Source organism: Dendropsophus ebraccatus, chromosome 3 (genome assembly GCF_027789765.1).
Source record: "Dendropsophus ebraccatus isolate aDenEbr1 chromosome 3, aDenEbr1.pat, whole genome shotgun sequence".
NCBI lineage: Eukaryota > Metazoa > Chordata > Amphibia > Anura > Hylidae > Dendropsophus > Dendropsophus ebraccatus.
The window spans coordinates 138,158,884-138,185,817 of NC_091456.1; the positions used below are offsets into that span (position 1 = coordinate 138,158,884).

General features: G+C 40.2%; 1 protein-coding gene across 4 annotated transcripts in view; it reads left to right on the forward strand.

Annotated features, from left to right (window-relative positions):
- The window catches only part of GHR (growth hormone receptor), a 248,303-nt gene that overhangs the window by 106,356 nt on the left and 115,013 nt on the right, over nucleotides 1–26,934 (forward strand). For all 4 annotated transcript variants that reach the window (XM_069962749.1, XM_069962748.1, XM_069962750.1 and 1 more), the window contains one exon: nucleotides 13,284–13,329. The gene's annotated coding sequence lies outside the window, so the exon portion shown is untranslated. The remainder of the gene's footprint in view (nucleotides 1–13,283; nucleotides 13,330–26,934) is intronic.

The window sequence follows — 26,934 nt, forward strand, 5'->3', positions numbered from 1 at the left end:
CTTGTATATGAGCATTACTTTAAGTGCCTCATCATTTAAAATAATTTTTACATGTTCTAGAAACATCAAAAGTTTTATTGGTCAGGATCTGGGTGTTCAGACCCCAGTTATCATTACATTAGAGCCAGGAGTAACACTCCCTAGAATTGCAGCGATTTAGAAAAGGTAGCTGGGGAGAAAGGCGCTTAGCCGAGCTCTTCTCCTGGCTCTATCTAATGAGCAGTGAGGGTCTGAACACCTAGACCCTTGACTGATCTAAGCTTTTGAAATGTCTCTAGGAATGAATAGGTGACCATGTAACACATAGCTAGGGTTCATAGACCAGGAACAGATGTTACTCAGCAACTCTCCATTTTGACAAAGAGAAGGTCTTACCACCAGGGGAGACCCTACTCTATGATGACCAATTATGGCCTACGGCATAGGGTTCTTACCCCCAGGGGAACCCTACTCTATGATGACCAATTATGGCCTACGGCATAGGGTTCTTACCCCCAGGGGAACCCTACTCTATGATGACCAATTATGGCCTATGGCATAGGGTTCTTACCCCCAGGGGAACCCTACTCTATGAAGACCAATTATGGCCTACGGCATACCTATACTGTATATCGGCTGCAGGAACCAATTACTTCAATGCAAAGTGCGGACGCCAACCAACTTTACTTTGTGTGAACAGCTATTATTTCCGAATGCTGTTAGTTGAACATCGTCCTGAAATAATAGGCATGTACATTATTTTCACGCCTGTTCTAAAAAACGGGCTTTAAAATAACAATGTGTGAACACAGCGGACAGCATTGCATTGACTTCAGCGCAATGCCACCCCATTGCATTGCTTCCATTGCAATCAGCGTCCTTTCTTTATTGAAATATAACATAGCCGTACACTGAACAATGATCTGCCGGATCAGGCTCATTCAGCTCTGTGCTCTGTGTAATAAAGACAACGATCATCAGCTAATCATGTCTTTAGGTCCTGACCTAAACTCATCAGCCACTGGTCACACATCTCTATGTGTAATAGCGATCCGCGGCCGACGGCTGATGAATCTGTAATGAAAATAATAAAGTATACACATTACCTGTCCACGCTCCCCGGTGTCTTCCTGTTTTCTCAATGCTCCCCGTAGCCACCGGTGCAACTCAGAGCTGCTCTCTGAAGTGACAAGCCGCTCAGCCAACCACTGGCTGGGATGGAACTGTTACGGCCAGTGATTGACTCTAAAGTTGCACTGGCAGCTGCATGGCGCAGGGCGAAGACAGGAAGAAACTGAGGAGCTTAAAGAGGTAACGTATACATTTTATTATTAGACTAAAGGGCTGCATGGACATCACTTCACTAACGATATATATTCAGCCCTTGCTGGATGATAACCGAACCGTGTAATAGGCGCAGTAAACAAGCTAGATCTGCGTGATCAGGAGAATCCTTACAGTTTAAGGCTATGTTCGCACTACGTATATGTCCGGCCGCATATTTTACGCGGCCGGACATATACGTGTGAAACTCCGGCCGGGGATTTACGTAATTTGCGGCCGGCTACGTACGTACGTGCGGTCTGACAGCGGTCTTTTACTTGGATATCTTCGGCTAGCCCTGGACACCCCACAGAACCTTTTGTTTCAATAAGTTTTTATTATCAGGTTTTTCAAAGAAAAGTTTACATAGGCAGATAGTAACATATAAAAAGCGTACAATGTGCTGATAGAAATAAGCTTAATGCAACAACCGTTGCACAGAAAATGCTAAAATAGAACAATATGAAGAAACAAGGCTACACATCAGAGGCAGTTATACAACAGCAAGCATACATCACAGTAAATGGGGAAAAGCTAGAGGTATAATTAGCTAACATAGCAAGCTAAGAGTACGCTGAAAAGTATGCTAGCTAATGAAAATAGACAATAATCACAGAGACGTGCAGCACAAGCTAAGAAAACAATCCTAGGAGTAGCAGGTAAACGCTAAATGAACATGTGCCGTTTTTTTTTGTCATTGCCCATTGTTTTGCATATAACTTGCAAGACAACATACAGATCAAATTAGTAGATGTGGAGCTTCCCTTTACATGTCCATTGTTACTGTAATCATTAACAAAAAACAATGAGAACAATTACAATTCCTATCCTCCAGTGGTGTCACTTGAACATCTGCAACTGTGTGAAAATATGAACTTACCACAAGAGTTGCAAATATTTTGCTCTCAGAAATATTTCTGTTTTTCATTTTTTTTGCATATCCCGGAAAGTCAATAAAATTTATTTAGATCTGACATGGGACTTGAACATTCACAATTTAGCCAGTTCTGAAAAGACTATCCTGTGCCAAGACATTTGAAGAACACATTTCTTTAAATAGTGTTTTATTGATTGTATCTGACTTTGTGGGGGTTCCTTTGCCGGCCTTGACCTCCTGAACTTTAACTACTTATTCATTTTACTAGCCTGGATCATGATGTTTTTATGTTTGTCATTTTGACACAATGTATCCCCTGGTAGTTAAACTATGTTTATTATTGCGTAAAGTAAAATGCAGCTAAGGGGAAGGAAGGAAGGTAAACTGTTGTTGAATAATAGGATTTAGACTTGAGGATCTCAGGATTTATGGTGTGGCACTGGTGGCACGGAGAAGCACTCAGGGTTCTTAAAGCATTTCATACATGCCGCCAGCTGTTTCTCATCAATCTATCCCATCAGCTTTCACAATGTTGGAGCCAGGCCCTCTATCATAGCAGTATCCTGCGCAGCAAGTGCGTAACCAAGTATTATAGGCTTCTACTGGTAACTGTTTGAGTAACCTCTTTAATTTGATTTATAGAGAGTTGGGAATGTGGATTGTAACCTGATGTGGTACTGATATCCTGGAGGCCTAAAGGCATCCTCTGTATGAGTCAATGTATTGATTGTGCTCTATTATATATCTATTGTATATGACAATGTTTGCTAATTTGCCCCTGTGTTTAGCACATACTTTGGGAAAGTTATATGCTAAATATGTTAATAGGAATTCATTGTCAGACAGAGAACAGATAGGAGAGCCTGGGGGAGAAGAAGAATGCCACTGTTTTCTGCAGGGAAGCTCTGATGATGTAACTGCCATATATGGAAACTACCCATAAATAGACAGTGACATCATTGGAGCCTCCCCAGGGCTTCCCTTTGGGAGCTGGCAGAGCCAGTAGTGGATTATAATAGGGGCGTTTTGGGCGGCAGCCCGGGGCCCTGAGCTCCTGGGGGGCCCATGACCACCCAAAAAGACTTATACTTTCAGTGGTGTACTGTCTCCTGGTTACACTTCCGCCATGATTGGCAAAAAAAAAATACGTTTTTTTATGGCAATTTTGCACAAATCAGGACATCATGACATTATCTGTCCTGTACTATGAACGCCAGGCTAGCGCCGCCATAGTTACAGTGGGGTGGGGGGGGGGCAGGCTTTGTGAACAGCCCGGGGCCTATGGTAAAGTTAATCCGCCCCTGGGCAGAGTATTTAACTATATGCCTGTAGAAACGAGGACAAATGTTCGGAAAAGTACCCTGTCCCAAGCAGGTGGCAGGCCAGCATACTCTTTAGATAGAGGGGGAAAAGGTTTGGTAGGTTAGGTTTGCCTATTTGGCAATGACACAAAAGTGTGCAAAGTGATGATGTTCTTAGAGGTGTCTGTAATATGGAAATTGCTCTACTTACTATGTAAGTGGTCAAAACAAGGGAATTTGCAGTTTCATGCTCCCAAATGTAATATGTAAAATATAAAATAATGCACTTGGCGAGAAAGAATCCTCTAGCTGAATATTATATTCAACAGTGCAGCCAGGCAATAGAGAAAGGAAGGCAAACCCTGGGCTGCATAGCCAGAGCTATAACCAATAGGAAGAGGGAGATTGTAATTGGTGGGGTGTCGGCACCCCTCTGATGAACAATCCATAGCCTATCCTGTGAAGGGGGGGGGGCATGATTGAAAACCTTTAAATATGATACAGGTTTAAATAAGGTTCAGGAGAAAGGGGATTTTTCATAAGAAACTGAACACAAGAAAAAAGGGATACAATCTGAGGTTAGTAGGAAAAAAAATCAGGAGCAACATGAGAATATATTACTTTTCTGAAAGGGTAGTAGATGCGTGGAACAAGCTTCCAGCACATGTGGTAGGTAAATGCATAATTGAATGTAAACCTGCCTGGAATAAACATATATGTATCCTAAAATAATAATAAAAAAAAATAAGAAAAGGGCAGACTAGATGGAACAGGTGGTCTTTTTCTGTCGATACCCTTCTAGAGATGAGCGAACCTGGAGCATGCTCGAGTCAATTCGAACCCGAACTTTCGGCATTTGATTAGCGGTGGCTGCAGAAGTTGGATAAAGCCCTAAGGCTATGTGGAAAACATGGATATAGTCATTGGCTGTATCCATGTTTTCCAGACAACCTTAGAGCTTTATCCAAGTTCAACAGCCCCAGCTAATCAAATACCGAACGTTCAGGTTCGGATCGACTCAAACCCGAACCCGGTTCGCTCATCTCTAGTTTTTATGTTATTTCAAGGGAAAGGTTCACTTACTTTTTTCTATTGCAGAAACAATGGCAGAGAAAATGGAGTATTACATTTTTCCCAGTTAAATTAGTGGCTTACAATGTTTTATATAAACAGGCCTGATCCACCCCAAAGTCCACTGGAACCTCTGTTTAGCATCTTAAAGGGGTTCTTAGAAAGGATCCATTTTTTGGGGCTACTTTATAGCTAATTTGCTTTAATAGTAATTTGCTAGCAACTCTTTTGTATGACTAGAATCTCACTGGACACAAGCCAGATCTAAAGTTAGCTCACTGTGCAGTCTCCTCCCTGTCAGTTTACAGGTTAGACATTACTTTTTGTCATCCTTTAGTTTGGATTCCTTGTCACTGAAACACTGCCGTGTCCATTCCAAATTAAAGCCTTCAAAATTGTTAAGGATTTCCACCACAAGGCTTTTCCAATGGAAATCCAATGTTCTAGAAGCAAGTTTTCTCTTCATTTAGGCAATATTATAACAGCAACGTCGGAAATACTGAACATGTGTAATCCACACCAGGAATCTCTGGAGCCCTTCTCTATGGCTAAGGCTTATCCCACTGCACCAGGGATTTCCTACAACCTGTTCCTTCCTTGGTAGAATCACAACATGCCTTAGATCCTACATCAGCACCAAAATCCCATTCAATATCCACGTCTTACATGCAGAATTTGTTGCGGATTTTACTTAGCTGAGGCATGCTGCCGAATAAAACGCCACACCATGCCTGGAACCCGCTGTGGATTTTTTTTATGCTGTATGTGAATAGGGTTTGTTAAAATACAGTTCACATACATGATACTAATCTAAATTTTGGTTACATTATGTGTGAATGCAGCCCTATGCATCTAGCCAGTATTGTCAAGATACTATGTCCACTGCCCTCATTTAATAAGAAACTAAGTTTCCTAAAATTAATCCTTATGGAAAACCTTTGACTCCCTATAGGGTGAATTCACATGTGTAGCTTTTGATGCTATTTTGGTTGTAGTTTTTATGTTGGAGTCACATTTATGAACAATATATATTAAATTCATTGGTGTAGGGGAATATACAGTTAGACCTGTCTACTTCACGCCCTACAGTATAATATCCCATATAATTTACAGTATTATCCTATAGATCATATAAACGGATCCATCAGCACTTGCAGCTAATAAAGCTGTAATAAAATACATTGAGGGTGATCTATATGAGTGATCAGAGTTTCTGTCTCGTCATCCATTATATTGATTTATTGGCAGACGGCGCCTTGACCTATGTAAATGCAGTCATTAAATGGAAATGATAAAGTCAAATGAAATATCTTCTGTACTGCGTGCCAGTATGGGCCGGTATCCAACAGTAGATGCTATTACTGATACCTATTCCTATTCGATACACACTATATACTATTAGCTATTCACCTCCCGTATGTAATGGTTCTGTCTTCATTACTAATAACTAAGGGGCTCCTGTTGTATTGTACATCTACATCATTGTTCTGCATTTTCAGTACAACTTTTTGGACAATCCCTGTTTGTTAGAAGGAACTCCCATTAAAATACTGATTACAGGCTGACCCTCTGCTTGACCCCAACCATTGGGGGACTCAGCAACAGTTTTCATGCAGTCCAATTGCCAGCTACCATATTATAAGTCAGGAGGAGCTGAGCAGATTGATATATAATTTTGCAGAGAAATTTCAGGATAATTTATAATTTATGCCATTTTTTGCTCATTCAGGGCTATGTGGCCAAGTGGGTGTTCTTACTCAGTGATTGATATCTATCTGTGTATAAGTGTGCATCAGAAGCTGTCAGTCACTTAATAGGACCGCCCTCTTGACTACTCAGCACAGTATGAGCAGAGATAAATAACAAGTTACCCTGGATATTTTCCCACAAAACTATATATTAAAGTTCTATGGTGCTACATGGAATGCTTGCATAGACAGATATGAAATACCTTGGCTTAAAAACAATAATAATTAAAAAATATATATAGAAACAGTGCCACCCTGTCTGCAGGTTGTGTATGGTATTGCGGCACAGCCACCTTCATTTCACTTTGAGCTGAAACAATACATGCTTGGCTTCTGGAACTCTCTATAAGTCATGTTTTCAGAGTCCCCTGATAAATGTCAGTCTAAGCTTGCAGCATAGTGACATTTGACTTTTAGCTGTAGTCATTTTACAGTGCATGTTTTCTGTGTTTCGTTTGCTGTAAAGAACATCTACGTAAAGGTTGTCTCATACATTTGTCTCTTCTGTAGGTTATCACTACATTCCACAGGGATCCATTTTACTTCAGCGTGTACATTGCTTCCACTTGAGGATAGATGAATTCCAGTCCATTGCGTATTAATACTTCTAGGCCTGCAAAAATATCTAATGAAATATGTACATATCTTAGATTCCTGTGTGTGCATTATTCAGATAAAACCAGAGAAATAAGCAGCTATCCTGCATCTAGTAATTTCTTTACATTTTCTGAATCATGTTAAAGGAACAGTAAATCTAGAATACATATCACCTTATCACTATGTATATCTCTGCTCTGATTATATGTAAAGTTGTGTCAATGGAGGGACACTGGGTCTTAGTACAAAGGTTGGAGCGGTGTGCATTGTAGCCAATAAGGTTTTAACAGATGAAAAGTAGTGATCTGTTTGGTTGATCGATAGTGCCACAAAATCTCTTATTGCAGGCCTGGCTAAAGAGCTCAACTATGCTGGGTTTGTCGAGAATGCTTTTTGTCTGTTTCCAGAATTCTGATTGCTAAGGCTGGATTCACACTGCGTTTCTGCCATCCGTTTTTTTCATCCGTTTTATGCAAAACTGATGTATTTGTGTGCATCCGTTTTGATCTTTTTTTCCATTGGACTTCCATTTATTAAAAAAAAAATGGATAAAAACGCATGTTTTTTTTTTTAATATACACAAAAACATGGTCAACCACGTTTTTGTGCATGTTAATGTAAAAAGGGATTTTTTTTATGGAAGTTAAAACGAATGCAAACAAATACATGTTTGTTTGTTTTTTTGTTTGCACTCATGGAAAAAAGGACTGCAAAAACGTAGTGTGAACCCGATCAAAATTTTTGTTGTGTCTGTGTGACTTATGAAATGTTTTTGTAAATGACAGTAACGACAATATTCATCTGGGAGGTCATTTTTCTTAAATACTTATTTTGTTTTTCATTTGCTTTTTAAGGAAACATAGGAAAAGTCTACAACCACCCCCTATCCCCCGGTTCCATCTAGTATGCCCTTATTTTTTTCATTATTTATCTGAGGCAAATTTACATTTAGTTACTGTAGATTTACCTACCACAGCTGCTGGAAATTAGTTCTAGGTATCTACTACTCTTTCTGTAAACTAATATTTTCTAATATTGCTTATGATCATCCCCTGACTAACCTCACATTGTATCCCCCTGTTCTTGTGTTCAGTTTCTTATTAAAAACACTTCCCTTCTGACCATTATTTAGGGCTTTTTACACATTAAAAGGTTTCAACCATGTCCCCTCTTTCCCTTCCTTCCTCCAGTCTCGACATATTTACTTCCTTCGTTTTTCCTGATATAGTTTATGCCTAACACCCTCCACCATTTTTGTAGCCTGTCTTTGGATCCGTTCTATTTTATCAATATCTTTTTGTAGGTGAGGTCTTCAGAACTGGACAATAGTATTCCAGATGTGATCTCCCTAGAGCTCTAGACATAAGAAGATAACTTTTAGTTTTATATATTTTTATGTGGCTATGTTACTTTTCGGTGGCATGAAATGGGAGAAAAGGAAGCTACCGGGGAAATGTCTTTTACTGTCGACCTTCAAAAGTGGCGGAACGGCTCAATCTAATTTCTTATAAACATGGGCTGTTTGGATTCTTCCAAATTCTTTAGCTTTGTAAACCACATTGTGCAGATTACATTCCATGACAGGAAAGATCACAACTGAGATTTAAAGTCAACTTGGTTTGCATATATAGTATCAGTCCCATTTTGTGGATTGAGAGAGTACTTTGGCTTATGGTATGTTACACGTAATGATTATCGTGCGAATTTGCACGATAACGATCGAATTCGAACGATAATCGTATGTGTAAACGCAGCAAACGATCAAACGACGATCGAGAAATCGTTCATTTTGATCTTTGAACATGTTCTCAAATCGTCGTTGATCGCTCGCACAAAATTGGCAGATCGTTCCGTGTGAACAGTCGTTCGCCGATTTAACCAATGTGTGAGATAGGCTTAAGCGATCGCAAAACGATGGCAAAGTGAATTTTCCGTACGATATAAACACGGATCGTTATGAAAAAAAAAATGTTACTCCGACATTGTTAATCGTACGATCGAGCCCATTATTGTTTCGTAATGCAGCATTAGTACATAATATCTTCGGGGGGGAAAAGGCACTAATAAAGTGTTTGAAGCGTTTTCTAATCCAGCTAAACTAAACAACATTTGCAAGTGGCTAAAAACTCTGATGACATCATTAAAGCAAGTGTACCACTTCATTGCTTATATTAAGCTTTTCACATGACCTTATTAGTGCTGCACAGCTGATTCTGACGGACTGGTCCTTTTGTCAATCTGCGGCGCCTGGTTCCCAATATCTTTGTCAGTATCTTTGCAACAGCTATGTCTCCCCTCGGATGACACACGCCTTCTGTGTTCCTCCAGTCCCAACTTCTGTGTCAGCTGCGGGACGACATCAGATTGGGATATTAGCCTGTTCAGTAGGACTCATACCCCATTCTGATATATCAGTGCACTGGAGGCTCTGTGCACCAGAAGACCTCATCAGCATATTTATAAAATGGCAAAGATATCGGAACCAGGCCGTGGATCGAAAAAAGGACCAGACCAGTTGAATCAGCACTGCAGCACTAATAAAGTCATATGAAAAACGTAATATCAGCAGTAACACCATGTAACTGCAGCACTGTATATAGTGACATCACCACTGTGGACAGAAATCTAGTGCTCCACCGTGTTTCAAGGAATAGCGGCCGCAGAAAACTGATATGTCAGTTGTTTGTGGCGCTGTGAGAGATCCCGGCCTGAGCGTATACTATGTGTATACGCTCCAGCCGGGATCCTATAGACAGCAATGCAACGTATATTCTCGTACAACGGCCGTGATTTTACGAAAATATACGTTGTGTGAACATAGCCTGAAAATGTGCTTCTATGCTTTCAGTAAGACCTCATGTACATGGCTTTATAGAATGATAATTAAATTAACCCTTCTGTGTCTGTGCAGAGGATCTGTGCCCACGGCAAATCTTCAATCTACTAATACAAGGCTATTGCTGCAAAAGTTTTTTTTTTTTTTTTTTATGACAGTAACACTTTAAAGCGTAACTGTCATGTTTTTTTTTATTGCAGAAATCAGTAGTATAAGCGATTTTAAGAAACTCTGTAATAGGTTTCATCAGCCAAAAAAGCCTCCTTCTGTACTCAAGAAGCAATCTCCCAGCCTCCCCCCCTGACTTCTTATCTGTGCATTATCAGGCAAACACGTCTTCATTACAGAGAAGCCAGTGAAGACGGGTTCTGCTCTCTCCATTGTAAGCCTATGAAGGGGGTGAGGAGATGAGGGAGCAGGAAGAGGTGACATGAAGGTCAGCTGTTTGTAGACTCTCTGGGCACCTAAAACGCTAAATTCAGGTGTCAGAAAGGTCAGTGCTTATTTATGAACTTACTGAGAGAAGATTGCAGGGTGTTGTGCTTTGCAGGACTGCTCTGTGCTCAGTCACTCCTAACAGCCCCTCCCCTCTCCATAGCCACATAATGGAGACAGAAATCCTGCTGCTTATGATGTGAGGGGGGGGAGGCTGGGAGATTGCTTTTTTAGTACAGAAGGAAACTTTTTAGTACATAAAACCTATTACAGAGTTTCTTAAAATCGCTTGTACTGTTGATATTTAATGTTTTCAGAAAAATGACCCTGAAATGACAGTTACGCTTTAAATCCTGTACTAGTTGCCTGTCGCTCTACAGCTGTTGCAAATACATAATTTCTTGCAACACCTGGAAAATACAGTTTGAGGGCTTCACATTGAGTAAAATCCTCATATACTTTATATTCCGCTGTGATCTGTGCAGGAATGTCTTTTGCCGCTGATACTTAGTTATAGCAGAGACTGAGCGCTGCAGTCAGCATTCCAGAATAGACAATAGCCTCAAGTGTTCACCCAGATTTTCATGTACTTACTTGATAATGAAAACATTGCAATCTTTCCTATCCTATGAGTCTGCAAGTCCTAGATATAGAGTATACAGCGCTTGAAGGCAGTGGAAGTGAAAATGTAATAACACCCTACTGCTCTATACACACATTGCATTGTTGATGCCGGCTTGGCAGCTGTTCACTTTCAGGAGCTTTATGTAATGAAATATTAAAATGTCAGTGTTAAACCTTCTCCTATACTACCTGCTTTCTTAAGAAGTTGCTTTTACTAAATATAATGAACGGCTTTGACACTTCTATTTGTCAACAGAATAAGCTCCCCTAATTGCTTCATTGCTTCCTATTGTCTTTCCAAGTATATAATTACAGTCTACAGGTTTGCATTAGGAGCTAGGCGGCCATAGTTTTCCTGATAGTAAAGCACTAAATGAATTACAAAAAACAAAAGGAGCACTAATAGCAAATGGATATTCATCCCTTCTGTCATCTTGTTCAACCATGCAATAAAAATAAGTTAAAATTTGAAATTCATCCTGAAGTTTATTCACTTTTTCTCCCAGACATGGGATCATAACAATGTCTGGCTGAGAAACAACTCTCTCTAGAGCATGAGCTCCCCTTCATCTCCCCCACCACCACCACCTCTCTGTCTTCAATGGGAGACTGTGAAGTGTAACCATAGCACTCTCCCCCTAATCTCCTCCTCTGCTTTGATCCTATGTTCTCTTATATTACAATTAAACTGGGGAATGTATAAATAAATGTTCTGTGTGTCCTGGGAACTCAGCCATGTGCCTCATCTTCATCCTCCTCACTGTCTACTGTCTAACTGAAGCAGGAGCCTTCCCCCTCTGCCCAGAAGATTAAGCCCCTCCCCTTAGTCATGCCCCCCCCCCCCAAATTGCTCACCAGTTCAAAATAAAACTGACCAACGGCATATTAACCCCTATACCCCTATGTTCTCTGCTGGATTTATTCTAGACTGTGTATTTTAGGACCATGCAGAAAATGCATCAAGTCAATGAATGAGGGTTTTATTTTATCATTCTTTTCTAGGTTTACCGTTCCCTCAAATTAAGCAAATCTTAAAAAACTAATCACGGGCGTACCTACCATAGTTGCAGCCCATTCAGCTTTTATAGAGACCATAAAAAAAGAAAAAAAGTGTGTGAGAGCCTTTCCTTATGTATTAAAGGGTTAGTTTACCAAAATTGTTTTCTTTCAAATCAGCTGGTGTCAGAAAGTGCCAGAGAGTTGTAATTTACTTCTATTAAAAAATCTCAAGCCTTCCAATACTTATCAGCTGCTGCATATCCTCCAGGAAGTGGTGTTTTCTTTTGACACTCTCCAGAGCAGTAGCAAATCCCCATAGAAAACCTCTCCTGCTCTCTAGACTGGAAAAATACCACTGCAGAACATACAGCAGCTGATAAGTACTAGAAGATGTAAGATTTAGTAAAAAAAGTAAATTGCAAATCTCTTTCTCGCACCAGTTGATTTGAAAGAAAAAAAATATTGGTGAACAACCCCTTTAATCTTCATAACATACAATAAAATAGACCTTTTAACACTGGCTGATTATTAGCCAAATGAACAGTCATAGGGATGCTAGTGCCTGATACTTTGCCTGTTTAAAAGTCATCAATCAGCCAAGAGAAAACTCTTGTTTATTGGCTGATCGCATTTTTTTGTGAAGCTAATAAAATCAATGGTGTTGCCTACATTGACTGAATCGGAAGTAAAGGCTAGAACATTCAATGGAGCACTGGGGGGGGGGGGGGCTGTTAGGTGAGTATAGGTTATTATTTCCTCTGCAGACCCAGCATTATACTAAAAAAATATTAATGCATGGAGTAAGATATGAAAGCTGAGCTGTGATTGCTTGCTATAGGCAAAACCAGACAGTTTTTGCCCCAGGTAGATCTGGGCCAGTAACTTGTTGCTGCAGGAGGGCCTACACTCTACATATGTACACACACACACACACACCTAATAAAATGGTGTTACTGCAAATCCCATCCAGGCTACAGCTGGTCAACTATAAGAAGAAAGCGTGATGGTCTCAACCATGTTTTAGAATACAGTGCAGTGAAACATCTATTTCTAAAGCTTAATCTCCCTAGACAAGTGCTGATGGGAACTTGTCTTCATCTTTGTCTCTTCAAAGAGTCTGTACTGTACATGTGCAACACATTAATTTCCATCAGAACGGTGTAATGCCTTCTATCTCCAGTAGGAATGCTGCAGGTGAATTAAACTGCTATGTTATATGTCCTCATTCGTGTATTTACTGCACAGTCACTTGTTTTATAAAATTTGATGCCATTTCAACAGCATTGGGGGATTTCGGTGGCACCAGATAACTTTCTAATTTGTGTGGGACCCCCCTGATGGATGATGTTAGGGAAGAGAAAGATCAGGCATGCTATAGTTCAAGTGCTTAATCCTTTTGTTTGGAGGGAAAAAAATGTGTTTCTTGTTTTTGTTTATAAAAGGAGATGATTAAATTTGCTTAATTTTTATTTCTGTTTTTTTTTTTTTTTTAGGACAGTGATCCTACCTTCAGCCAGACTTAACCAGACTGTATGTAGGGTAAGAATCCTTCTATATTTCTATAATACACTGTATGTACATTGTCGCGTAAACCTTTTTAAACTATAATGGTGTGTTTACATAGAGAGATTTAGCTGACAGATTTCTGAAGCCAAAGCCAGGAATGGATTTGAAAAGAGAAGATTTAAACTAAGCAAGTTTAAGGCTAAGTTTACGTAACCTATTTTTTTAATTTAATAACAGCCATTGTTGCAAATTGCAACACCGGCTGCTATTAAATGAAAAAAAAACATTGCATTGATATCAATGGAATTCTGGCCGGAGTGCAAACACTCCAGCCAAGATTCCTTGCGGCTGCACAAAAAACTGACATTTGTTGAATAGTGGCCGCACTTAACTGACAGTGCAGACAATGTAAAGTACGGCTCCAGCCGTACTTTACATTGTTGGCTATGGTGAATTGGAATGTGGGCACACCCATATGTGCCCGCCTTCAAATTCAAAAGAAATTAAGTTCACCCAGTCAGTGTCCCATTTTCTTTGGGACCACTGAACATTACCAAGTGCATACACTCCAGCCAAGATTCCTTGCAGCTGCACAAAAAACTGACATTCGTTGAATAGTGGCCACACTTAACTGACAGTGCAGACAATGTAAAGTACGGCTCCAGCCGTACTTTACATTGTTGGCTATGGTGAATTGGAATGTGGGCACACCCATATGTGCCCGCCTTCAAATTCAAAAGAAATTAAGTTCACCCAGTCAGTGTCCCATTTTGTTTGGGGCCACTAAACATGCCAAAAAGTGCCAAACTTATTTAACATGAACATTTGCCTTGGGTGTTCTGATTCCAATGGTGTTTTTATGTTTTTACTATGTGGTTGACTTTTCTTTTTACTGTATAGTCAGGTGCTGAGAACTTGTATGGACGCTAGGCTCTTGGAGAGGTGGTTAGCAGCTTTATATTTACCCCCCCCACACACACACATCGATACCCCCCCCACCCACACACACATACACACCTGCCCATACACATAATTAATGCCCCCTTAGCCTCCTAATCATATCCCCCCTTATAAGCAGAGAGTGCTGTACTACTAGCACAGTGTCTCAGAGTGAGCCCCCAACGACTGAATTACTGGGAGTTTATAAGGAAAGACTGGATTGCAGAATAGTAGAGATATATTACGGTGTTCTCTAGGGGTTGGGTCACGTGAGGCAGGTGTCTTTGTCATTCATGTCCCGTACAATGCAACTTGATCATTCTATTTTCATGTGTCCCGGAAATAGTTGTCAGAGGTAGTTAGGAATGAGAGTGATTCATGTCACTGCGAGTCATTGTTTGCATATTACCTTTAACCACCTGCTTCACAAAAGCTACTACTAGTCATACTTCATTATGGTGTTAAAATTCACATTTCTTTGGTGCTAAAGATTAACTAATGTCCCTTCTAATATGACACCTCTTATCTAAAGCACACAAGCTATTGGTAATAAACATTCAGAAATGACCTGGCAATGGTAGTGCTGCAAGCAGGAACTATACATGACTGTATGACAGAGTATGATTATATAGTTTAGAACATACATTATCATGAGAAGACTCTATACATTTTGGCATTTCTCTCTTATATCTATTGTTAAATTGATATTGTATAGTATTATGTGAGTAGTATCACATTGGTAGTACTATGTTGGAATAGACTTCAGAAGAGAAGGATTTAGGAGTAGTGATTTCTGACAACCTTAAAATGAGTCACCAGTGCAACCAGGCGGTGGGGAAAGCAAATCGTATGCTGGGCTGTATAGCTAGAGGTATAACCAGTAGGAAGAGGGAGATTGTGATAGTCTGGAGGAAAGAAGGGAAAGGGGGGACATGATTGAAACCTTTAAGTATGTTGAAGGACTAAATAAGGTTCAGGAGGGAAGTGTTTTTAGTTAAAAAAAAAACTAAGCTCAAGAACAAGAGGACACAGTGAGAGGTTATCTGGGGGAAAGATCAGAAGCAATGTGAGAAAATATTACATTACTGAAAGAGTAGTAGATACTTGGAACAAACTTCCAGCAGATGTATCAGATTTATCTACAGTATCAGAATGTAAACCTGCCTGGGAGAAACATATATCTATCCTAAGATAAGAAGAATGGAAATACTAAAAGGGCAGACTAGATGGACTATGGTCTTTTTCTGCTGACAATCATCTATGTTTCTAGTACACAGCACTGTTTTGGCACTGTGGTTACTGTATATCAATATTATTTCCTCTCTTTATGACAGTATTAGACTTTGTTGTCATGTTAATCAGAGGCTCGGTTCAGGGGCTTCTGTCACAGGGTCTGTATGCTACAGAAAAAGAGTTCCAAACTGTCAGTTGATTAAAGAGGGACTCCTGGAAAAAAAGTTTTTAAATTAAGTGGTGTCAGGAAGTTATACAGATTTGTGAATTACTTCTGTTTGAAAATCTCAAGCCTTCCAGCACTTATCAGCTACTGTATGTCCTGCAGGAAGTGGCATATTCTTTTCACTCTGACTCAGTGCTCTCTGCTTCCACCTCTGTCTGTGACAGCAACTGTTTAAAGCAGGAGAGGATTACTAGGGGAGATTTGCTGTATCATGGAAGCATTACTCTACACAGTGGTGCCTTGGATTACGAGCATAATTCATTCTGGGCCCATGCTTGTAATCCAAATCCACTCTTTTTTTTTTTTTTTTTTTCCAAACAAATTTTTATTGTGATCAAGTAGAAATAGAAGGGCATCTTCCAGAAAAGTAATAACAACAATTAAGACACGCAGGTCCTAGCACCAAGTACATATTCAATAAGATGTCCTTTGCATTGACCAGAATCAACTGTTTTATATCGTTTTGTGCAGAAGTAAACTCAGGAAAGAGCATAGGGCAAACATCAAAAACATGGATATCGCTTTCTCCTACAAACAAAGGGGGAACATACATTTTATAATAAGCAACAGATGATAAGCAATAAAACTAGTCACTTTCAGAGACTTAATCAAAACTAGAACTAAAACTTGTGTTAACAGAATTGTTCAGTAAGTGAAACAGTATTGAATTAGACGAGAGATAGGGAAATATGAGTGAATGCCAGAAACCATAAAAATTTGGAAGCCTCAATAAGAGAATGTCATATCCACAATGAACAAATACAACATCTCAAGGAGTTAGGGAATCAGACAGGTAATTTCTATAGAATTTATGCCATGGCTCCCACAAGTTTAAATACTTGTCGTAAGTTCCTGTTCCCCAGCTGCATAACTCCTCAAAGCAAGCAATTTGCTGGACTTTTTCAACCCATTCACGCAGCGTGGGAGGGGATTGATCCCTCCAGTGAATTGAAATGAGCAGTTTTGCCGCCGACAACAGGATAGTAGGCAGATGATTTTTGGCTGGGGTAAACAATGTAGAGGGGACCCATAACAAGATAAGATAAGGGTGTGTTCAGCATAGACCAATAAGGACTGATAGAGACTGCAGGGAGCATAAAGGAATGAGCAGGACATATGAGGGCACATACATGCAGCGCTCTCTGTTCGGGGAATGAGGGGTTACAGTTATGAAGAGATTACCTCCACAGTCCTGTCCCCTGATGTGAGCCCCAGCCTGAAGTGGATCTGCTATGATATGGAAGGTTAGGGAGACTCCCTGGGTCAGAGTACAGTGCTGTAGACCCCGCTATGCAGACCATGTCCCTCCTCCACTCGCGCTCCCACCCAGTACAGGGAGCTCTTAAACCAAAGCAATGCTCTTAAACCAAGTTACTTTTAAACCAAGGTACCACTGTATATCCCTTCTTTCACACAAAGCATTGCCATCTCCCATGTTTGACCAGGTGCCTACATATCAGGTTTTGCCCATAATGCACGACAGCAGAATAAGCTCTGTACGAATAAATTGCTAAGAGATGACTGCAGGGATATATGTAAAGTTCTACATCCTGAAACCAGCACAAATGTGAATGCAGCATTGGATAATGGAAAAGACATACTGCCACTCAAGATCAGTAGGTGGCAATGAAAGCAAGGATATGTATATTATATGTATAAAGATTTTTATTATTCAACAGCGTATCTTGTACCTTTTTTTATCCTTCAGGTCATTAGGTTAATTCAGGGCTGGATTCCAGGTTTCAGGGCACATTTAACACCCATGTAACCCCCCATTGTAAGCTCTGAGTATAGACACATTGGGGGAGATTTATCAAACATGGTGTAAAGTGAAACTGGCTCAGTTGCCCCTAGCAACCAATCAGATTCCACCTTTCATTTTCCAAAGAGTCTGTGAGGAATGAAAGGTGGAATCTGATTGGTTGCTAGGGGCAACTGAGCCAGTTTCACTTTACACCAGGTTTGATAAGTCTCTTAAATTGTCTGTTGGTTTACATTCAAGGTGGATGGGAAGACAAATCCTCAGCACATTTTCAGCAAGGAGGAGCCATGTTCTCAATTACAGCCTTTTAGGCATGGAGCCAGCTGTTTACCCTATAGAACCTGCAATTTATATTGTGTGCTTTGTAATGAGGCCATTTCGAGGAATTGTGATGGCTGTACTGTACATATTGTAGCTAAGTGGCCGTCCATCAGTGCAGGACCCTAATGCATCTGTTCAAGTAGCTAATTGTGGGCGGAAAACATTAGTTTAGATGTTTTCTGCTTCAGCTGCGAAAAATAACAAAAGTTCTATAATTGAAGTAACGTCACAAAACCCCTTACTCATCCTGAGTGAAGGGAAGGCCAGCTACACCTCTGCTGGTTTTCTAATACTCTGGATACTAGTATAGTCATTGAAAAGTAAAAATACAAAGTTAATACTAAGTTATCTGCAGATTTATTGGATTTCCCTGTTCACTTCAATGGAGAAGTCAAAAACTGCAAAACAAATTATAGTGTCGATTTTTCTATGGAAACATTGCAAATCCAGAGCAAAATCTGAAGGCACAAACCCCACCCCCGATCGCCAAATAGAGCCAGGAGAAGTGCACAGTGGAGGTCTTCACTGATTGGCTCGCTGCTCCCCCTGTCCCATTGCAGGAGATAGGTTCTATATTAGGTCTATGGAGCCCAATGGCTGCAATGAGACAGAGGGAGAAGCAAGCCAAGGAGAGAAGAGCTAAGCAGTGTGCTTCTCCTGGCTCTCTCTAATGATTAGTGTGACATGTTAAAATGTTTTAAAAACAACATTAATGCTTTAAAACTAACATGTGGGGTCAGACTACAGGAAACGCCATCAGTCAGGACACAATTGGGCCATGTATGGGATGGTAAGTGCTGGATACTCACTCTTGTCTGTCCTGTGCGGCAGGTGTCTTTGGGTTCCAGTTAAAATCCAAACAGAACAGTTATAGACAGATGACAATGTTGTAATTTGGCATAAATATAAAGCCAGTAGAAATGAATAGGATCCTCTGATAGATTCATTCATTCTGGGCCAGGTTTAGCCATGGGGAATAAAAGGAACATAGAGCCAACCAAATTCCTGAATTTTTCTGAGCACTATATGGCGATTGATATTTTGGCATCTTGTCTAGCTTTCACATTCACAGACCAGCTAAGTGTTCTGCTCATTCTCTCCACAATCCCTGCATTCATTTAGATCTGTGAAGAATACCATGTCCAAACCAGCTGAGAATACCCATGAGAACAAGGCAATATCTTACACAGGAGAGGTGTCGGAGTGCGCCTAAAATAGCCAGTTACAGTATTTAAATGTTAACTCTTTTAATGCTGCTTTAATCCAAGTGTGTTTACCATCCATATTACAGCCCTATTTTGCAGACCATATAACAACTATAGTGTTAATCTATGTGGCCATTTACATGGACATATAACATATCTGCATATTCTAAAAGCACAGCATGTAATACTTTGCTCTGTTTTACACATGGAAAGGGCCCTGGGAGGGATTGAAAGGAGCATGTATGCATATCTGTCTGTATTTTATCAGTATCGCTTTGTTTTGTTTTTAAGCTATAGATCAATTTACAGTACAGAGTATTTACAATACTGTACAGTAATACAGATGCAGTAGTAAAGCAATACTGATGGCGTTTTATCTGTAATTACTATTGACATATATCCACATGCTTATGTAAAAGAGGGCTAAAATGATATTGTCATGTAGCATAAAATATCCAAAGTATTGATCAGTCAGGGTCTGGGTGCTGAGACCTCTATTGATTGCTTGAACAAGTAGGGAGAAGAATTTGACAAAGTCCTTCTCTCCCCATTTTGCCTCATTGTAGGGGGTGAGCTCCATACATTTTCTTTAGAATTTGAACTTTCCAGCAATGGTGGAGAGAATCAATTGCCGGTGGTCTCATCACCCGGATCCCGACCAATCATAACCTGTCTCTGTGATATGTTAAAGTTTCAATCTGAATAGACTATCCCTTAAAGTTTTTTACATACTCGTTTCTGGTTTAGTAAACATGTTTTGAGAACAGGATTTGATTTCTCTGATGTGATGAGACCAAGCTATGACAATGAGCTTCCTCTGTATATGAAGTTAACCAAGAAACAATAGCCACAGCACAGCACCTTAAGGCTGCATTCACACTACATATATTTCAGTCAGTATATGTATATTTCAGTCAGTATTGCAACCAAAACCAGGAGTGGATTAAAAACACAGAAAGGATCTGTTCACACAATGTTGAAATTGAGTGGATGGCCGCCATTTAATGGCAAATATTTGCTGTTATTTTAAAACAACGGCTGTTGTATTGAAATAATGGCCGTTATTTACTGTTATATGGCGGCCATCCACTCAATTTCAACATTGTGTGAACAGATCCTTTCTGTGTTTTTAATCCACTCCTGGTTTTGGTTGCAATACTGACTGAAATATAAGTAGTGTGAACATAGCCTAAAGGTTAGAACATAGTTTATGTAAATGTTAGAGGATTCAATTCCACAGTCGAAATTGTGATCGATTAGAGAACGAGTAAGTTGAGATTTGCAGTTAAAGCATAACCGTAGGTTTACAGCCTTTAAAGGGTTAACATTATTTCCCTATGAATAAATCTATTATTCAGCGGAGATCTGCAGTGTTTGGTTTTCATTGCAGTTTTTTCATCTCTAAATACGTAGGCGTTGTATTATCACTTGCACGTTCTCATACAAATATAGGGAAATAAGCTATAAGAGTAGTCTGTGGAAAATCTTCTACACATTTCTCATTCTCATTGATGTTGTTGGCATGTATATGCATATTGGTCCTACAATGATCATAGAGGTTCTTCTGCCAGGACTACTAGCACGCCTTCAATTTTCATACAGTTCCACTGTAATAAAATGAAATGAAATGAAATGAAAATGAAAGATTTCAGGATTATTTTATAATATAGAGAGAAAATGGAAAATTAGAGAGAAAAAAAGTCACCTTTTTTTTAATGTTTAACATAAAAGCATTACTTAAACAGTCATTTTCTGATGACAAATTACCTTTAACCGTGTTTAATAGAAGCAGACAACCACCTTGAAGGAAGTGTATGCCGTGGTCCAGGGTGCAGCAGCAGTGTTATGCAGCAGGTGGGCATTTGGTGATTTGTGGCTGGTTTACTTGTCACTGTGGCCAGGAGTGGTGATACCCACCCCCAGACACACGGGCACTAGCACTGATAAGGGTAGCACAGTTGTGAGGGTGCAGGTGCGACGAGCAAATAGGAGCATAGTCTAATACTTAATCCAATGAAGAATATTATTAAGCTTCAGTTCAATATGACAAAGAATAAGATAGCTCCCTAGGTGCAGGTGTAAGTGTCTGTAGCAGTTGAGAAACAGAAGAAGCAAGGTTAAGCTTCAGAAAGGTATAGCTTGATTGAGGACTGGTAAAAGGGACTGTCTTGGGGGCCTTGTCTAAGGTAGCAATGCACTCTGCCAAGATTGTGTTGAGAAAACGTAGTAGTGTACTTGTGAAAAATACTCGTACTCATGGCAGATCAGAGAGTGCCAGGTTGGGTAGTACGACGTAACTTCAGGTGATGCTCTTTGTCTTGCAGGGGATAAGTGTCTTGAATCCTGTAAACTGTCCTGATGAATCTGAAGAAGGATCCCTGGCATAGTCAAGGTTGCCCTAGAGGACTGTTACCCCACTTGTGGGTTTAGCACTGCAACTGTTGTCTGAGGTCTCTTTGTGGAAATTATGTCTCTGTGTCTCAGTCTCTCTCCACCTTCACTACTACTGAAAAAAGACCAAGAAGACCCCCCACCAGGAACTAACTGACCTTAAATAGGGGTGACCAGGTCTAACCTCCCATTGGTGGGGCTGTGTAGCAGGACAGAAGAGGGAAAGAGGGAAAAGAGTGTGAGTGACTGTGTGAGGTACTTGCACCTGTAATTGGTTGGAACAGTGAACATAGAAAGCATAAGATAACCCTTGGCATACCAGCTGTGCTCTTACAACAGACAGACAGGGGAGAGTGAGACACCAAGTGGTAAAAGTGCAAATTGCAGCTTCATCCCCCAGTGTGACACCTGACAGAGTTGTCTTTTACCTGGGTGACACAAAACTTAGTGAAATACCTGTACACTACACGTACACCTCTGGAACCTGTTGTTAGCAATGCTAAAATTTCATCTGGGGTTTATTTGTTAGTTTTTAAAGCAATTTTGAAGACATTGTTGTTTACAGAATTCAGTTTATTGTATACAGCACCGATACACACCTATGCACTTCCATGGTAACAGAGTACAGATTAAACTTATGTTTAGTCAAATAGTAAAGATGTGTTGCTCCATTTCAGCTTTCCATGTATTGACCATGCCTGTACCTGTTAGCCATCACTTGTTCACATTGCTCTGGTTTTCAAAACATAATGTATCTAGGGAATCGGCTTAAGCAAGACTAACACATGTCATAGTGTTGGGGCTGTAAGCAAATTGGTGACCCAGAATTCTCTGGGGAAATGTTTTCTACTATTAATATATACACATATATATATAGTACTTCTATGCGGTCTGCCCATGTTAAGTACCGACATACTGTATATTCTCCAGTCTAATTTGCCAAACCATTATGTAATGTATCTGTATTGTACTATGGCTCAGGGTCAGCTGAGATCTGAACAAAATAAAGAGCATTTAGTAAGCCTATTATTACATTGGAGGAGGACATTTATGGCACTGTGTCAACTACCCTCTTTATCAAATAAATTTTGCATCGTAAACTTTTTTTCATTTTGTTCCAGGAATAGAAAATGTCTCTTGCTATTATTAGTGTCGTCTTATTACCAGCCCAGACTGAAACCACAGAAATATCCTGACAAAACAGATTCCTGAATACATTTCTTTATAGAAGAGATGACTTGCAAATACTCTAAATCAGTTTAAAAATCTATTAAAATTATGTAAATAATAGACCATCTGCCGTATTAGATAATTGTCACCTTTAATTTCTAAGTTCTACCAACCCATTTCTTAATTTTATCAGCTTCCTATAAAGCCAACTAAATGAGTTCATTTCCCTAAATCATTTTAGGGCTTATTAGGCCCCGCCCCAAATTACCTTGCCTCTTGGCAATTCCAGCGAAAGTTGTGCAAAAATTTACACCTGATTCGGAGCAGGTGTTATGAATCAATTTGCTCTTCTCTAGTGATAATGAATATGACTGCAGTAACAGTCTCATGGATAGTTGTCTGTTAGCTTTCCCAAACTTCTAAATAATACAGCTCTCTAGCCATCCACCAGGCACTGCAATTTAGGATTAGGATATATACTGTATATATATATATATATATATATATATATATATATATATATATATGTATATATAAATATATATACACAAAACACAAGCAGTCCTTTGCACCACCAGTATATATATTATATATATATACTGGTGGTGCAAAGGACTGCTTGTGTTTTCTATTGAATACAGTTTATATTTTTGTGTCTTCATGAAAATGCAATGTTGTACCCTACATACATCTATAGGCTATGTTCACACTGCGTATGAGTCCGGCCGCATTTCGTACGCCGCCGTACATGTGCGGCTGAAACTATGGGCGTGGGAAAAATAGACATGCGGCCGGATGCGTACGAATCACGAACATACGCCCGTAGTACAGTTATGCTTCCCTAGCTTGTTTCAAAGTGATCTGAAACATGTCATTTACTTAGAAATCTTTGCCCAGCCCAATAAAACTCACAGAACCTTTTGGATCGAAAAATCAAGTTCAATTTGGCTGAAATAAGTACTCCGTATGGGACCGCATGCAAATCCACGGCCGTGAGTTTCAACATTTCCATCCTCAAACAATGGTCTTGTTCATTTTTCACGGCGCCGCATACGATCCAGCCGTAAGCTCATACGTAGTGTGTACTGTGCGGGCGTATAACATATACTTTCAAGCGAACGCATCAACCTCAAAACTACGTGTGTATATTCGCGGTTTGCACTACGGCCGGACTCATACGCAGTGTGAACATGTATGTATAAACTTTTTCCAGTCCCCTCCTCAACCTGAGATCTCCAATTGAATAGTAGTATTATCTGCCACACTCAGATACAACAAATTCTTCTGATTGTCACCACAAGACTATTATGTCTGGATTGACTGCAATTTGCTTTTCGTGTTGGTTTACGTTTCAAAGTCTTTTATACCTCAGTGAACATTCCAAAGTTGTGCGTGTTTCCGGACTTAGCTGCACTTACTTTCAGGAAGTTTGAGAGTTGAAGATAAGAGTGTCAGTCCTGATATCTGTAGTGATAGAACAAAGGTAAAACGTATACGGTGACATGAGAATAAAGTCTCCTTCAGCGTCTAATGAATCATACACAGCCATTGTTAGTAATACACATCATAGTAAATATAAAAAAGTGAGGGTTATTAATTCACATTAATACTTATATTATAGGAACCTTCCAAGCAAAACTAGTGCATGCCTGAGGGGTCAGTGGCTGAGACAAGGATTCAACAATCCAGAGAAATTCCATGTGTCATGCTCCGCCCCTTTTTGTCTTGCCTTCAGTGATTTTTATCATATACTTTTCATGATTTGTTGCAAAGTTTTTAAAAGCAGTGTGTCACATAAATATATGTAAAGGAGTACAAATGTGCTTCTTTTTAGGTAAAATCACCTATATCAATGTACTGTTCTTTCCCTTCATGGATCTGATCACTTCCTGTTTTCCCTTTGAACTGGAATCATGGTTTCCCACAATCCCCCTTGCTTGCATAAACAGTAGACACTAAGGGCCCTATTACACAGAGCAAAAATCTTCTGAATCAGGCTGATTTGGCAGATCATCGCTCTATGTGATAAAGGCAAAATCCATACATAACTGTCCACGCTCACTGGTGTCTTCTTGTCTTCTCCCCACCGACCGCAGCTGCCATTGCAACTTCAGAGCCGCATTCTAAAGTGACAAGCAGCTCAATGGAGCCACATCACAGAGGGGAGATTGTCACACTGGGGGCAGGTCCTCCGGCTCAGGGGTGGGCCAGTGCTTGGCTGAACACGGAAAGCGGGTGGCGGTTTAAAAAAAGGACCACATCACTGGCATCCTCATGCAAGCACCGGCCTGTTTATCTAAAAAACCCTAAACAATGTACCTAGTGATACATTTACTTTAAGTGAATTTGCTAGAGTAGTTAGGATCTCCATACTTGTGTGACAACCAACAAAATTTCAAGAATCAACACCCGAATAGCTAATCTAGTTCCTGCTATACTGCTTAGGTTTCTAATTCATCAAGAGTCATGGGGAGAAATATATGCCAGACAAAAAAGCTTCATAAGCATAAACAAATAAGCCAAAGCTAGAGATAGATGGATAGCTGAGAACAAGTCCTGAATGCCACAAGCTCCATAAGGATAAAATTACTGCAGGACAGTGCCATGGAAATAATTTATATGATCTGATGGTTCATCCAAGAAAGCCAGATGAGCGATTACATCCAAAGCCAAAAGAACAACCAAGTTCTTGCTTCCATTTACAAAGTTGTCAGAATGTGTGAAAGTTTAATTGGTTTCTAGATTTGTATTTTGGTCTATTTTTGTATGAGAGGGAATTAATAACAAACAGCCTATCTGTAGGTTGGTCTTACCTTTAAAGCCCACCCCAATGCCCCTTGCTGAATTTATTAAGAGGTGCATGCCTCTATAGATTTGGCAACTGTGAGTCTGCTGTGCAACAGTCTTAGAAATCTGTTTTCACTATGACACCCGTTGCAGGGATAAATCATGATAAATGGGGAGGAGCAGGAGGAGGCCACACCCCTATGTACACTGCCACACCCCCTGTTGTTCAAAAATGTGTAACTTTTTCATGAAGAATGCCAGGCACAGGGATGATAAAACCCCTCCAAAGTGTAAAGCCAGCCTTAACGCTCCCATAAACCTTTAATAACTGGCAGCTAAACGATCGTCCGGCTGCCAGTTATATCTCCCGCCCACCTCTTGTTCTCATCATCAGGCCTGACTCCTATAACCACTGACATGATCTGTCGGTGGTTGTTCTAGTCCCATAACCTTATAACGATGACCAATTCCACCACAAGCAGCACGTACAGCCAACATAAGCCTAAGGTGTATGGGGACCTGTAGAGTCCCAGTGGTGTGAACTGCACCATTATTAATCTACCAATCAGCATTCTCAAAACGCAAAGCACTGGGCCAGAAGCAGGTGGCTTTGTGCTCTGTGCTAGGGATGGTCCGAACCTGCCGAGGTTGGGGTTCGTATGAACCCGAACGCTCGGCAGCAGATTCCCGCTGTCTGCCCGCTCCGTAGAGCGGGCAGATCCAGCGGGAGTAACGCCCTGAAAACTGGGATACAGCCTATGGCTATGGCTGTATCCCAGTTTTCCAGGCGGTCTTCCCGCTCGATCCGCCCGCTCCACGACAGCGGGAATCATTATCGAGGGTTCGGGTTCGTACGAACCCGAACCGAACTCGGTTCGGACCATCCCTACTCTGTGCAGTGGCAGAACAGCAATACTGTAGCATCAGCCCCTATTCACTTAACGAAGTACGGAACCAACTACTTCCAGATCCGTTTTCTGTGTACTGTGGGCGCCAAACTGGTGATCTATCTATATCTATTCATTGTAATTGACTTATTCTTGTCTTTGATGCCATGAAAGGGAGATACAGGCTATGTTCACAGTAATATGAAAGCAAAATACAACTTTAAAATAGTTATAAAATGCGGCAATATTTTGAATCTAAAATGTACCATTAAGGTCTATGGGAAAATGTATACTAAGTGCACGGCTGTTTTTTCATAGACTTTAATGCAGCACATTTTTCATCATCGTCTTTTGCTTTTACTATACTTTTAAACATAGCCTTAGTGTCCCTGCCATGTGAAAACATTTTTGACACATCACACAGATATATCAAAAGTTTAATTCAAGTTCCATGCTCAGCAGCTGGGTAGACTTGCTGAGAATTATAGTTCTACAACAGCTGCAGGGCCTCAATCTCTCAGCCTGATGTGGAAATTATATTCGTAGAAGCTAGTGAGGTCATTCTGTAGGGGGTGTGTAGGAGAGAACAGCAAATCAGCCAGGGAAGACAGTGACACTATAGGAAAACTCCCTTGTCATCTTACCAAGTTGACCTGGCGCCCCCTGCTGGTCACGTGATAATGATTTTAAGCTGTAAGAAAGGAAACAAAGAATAAA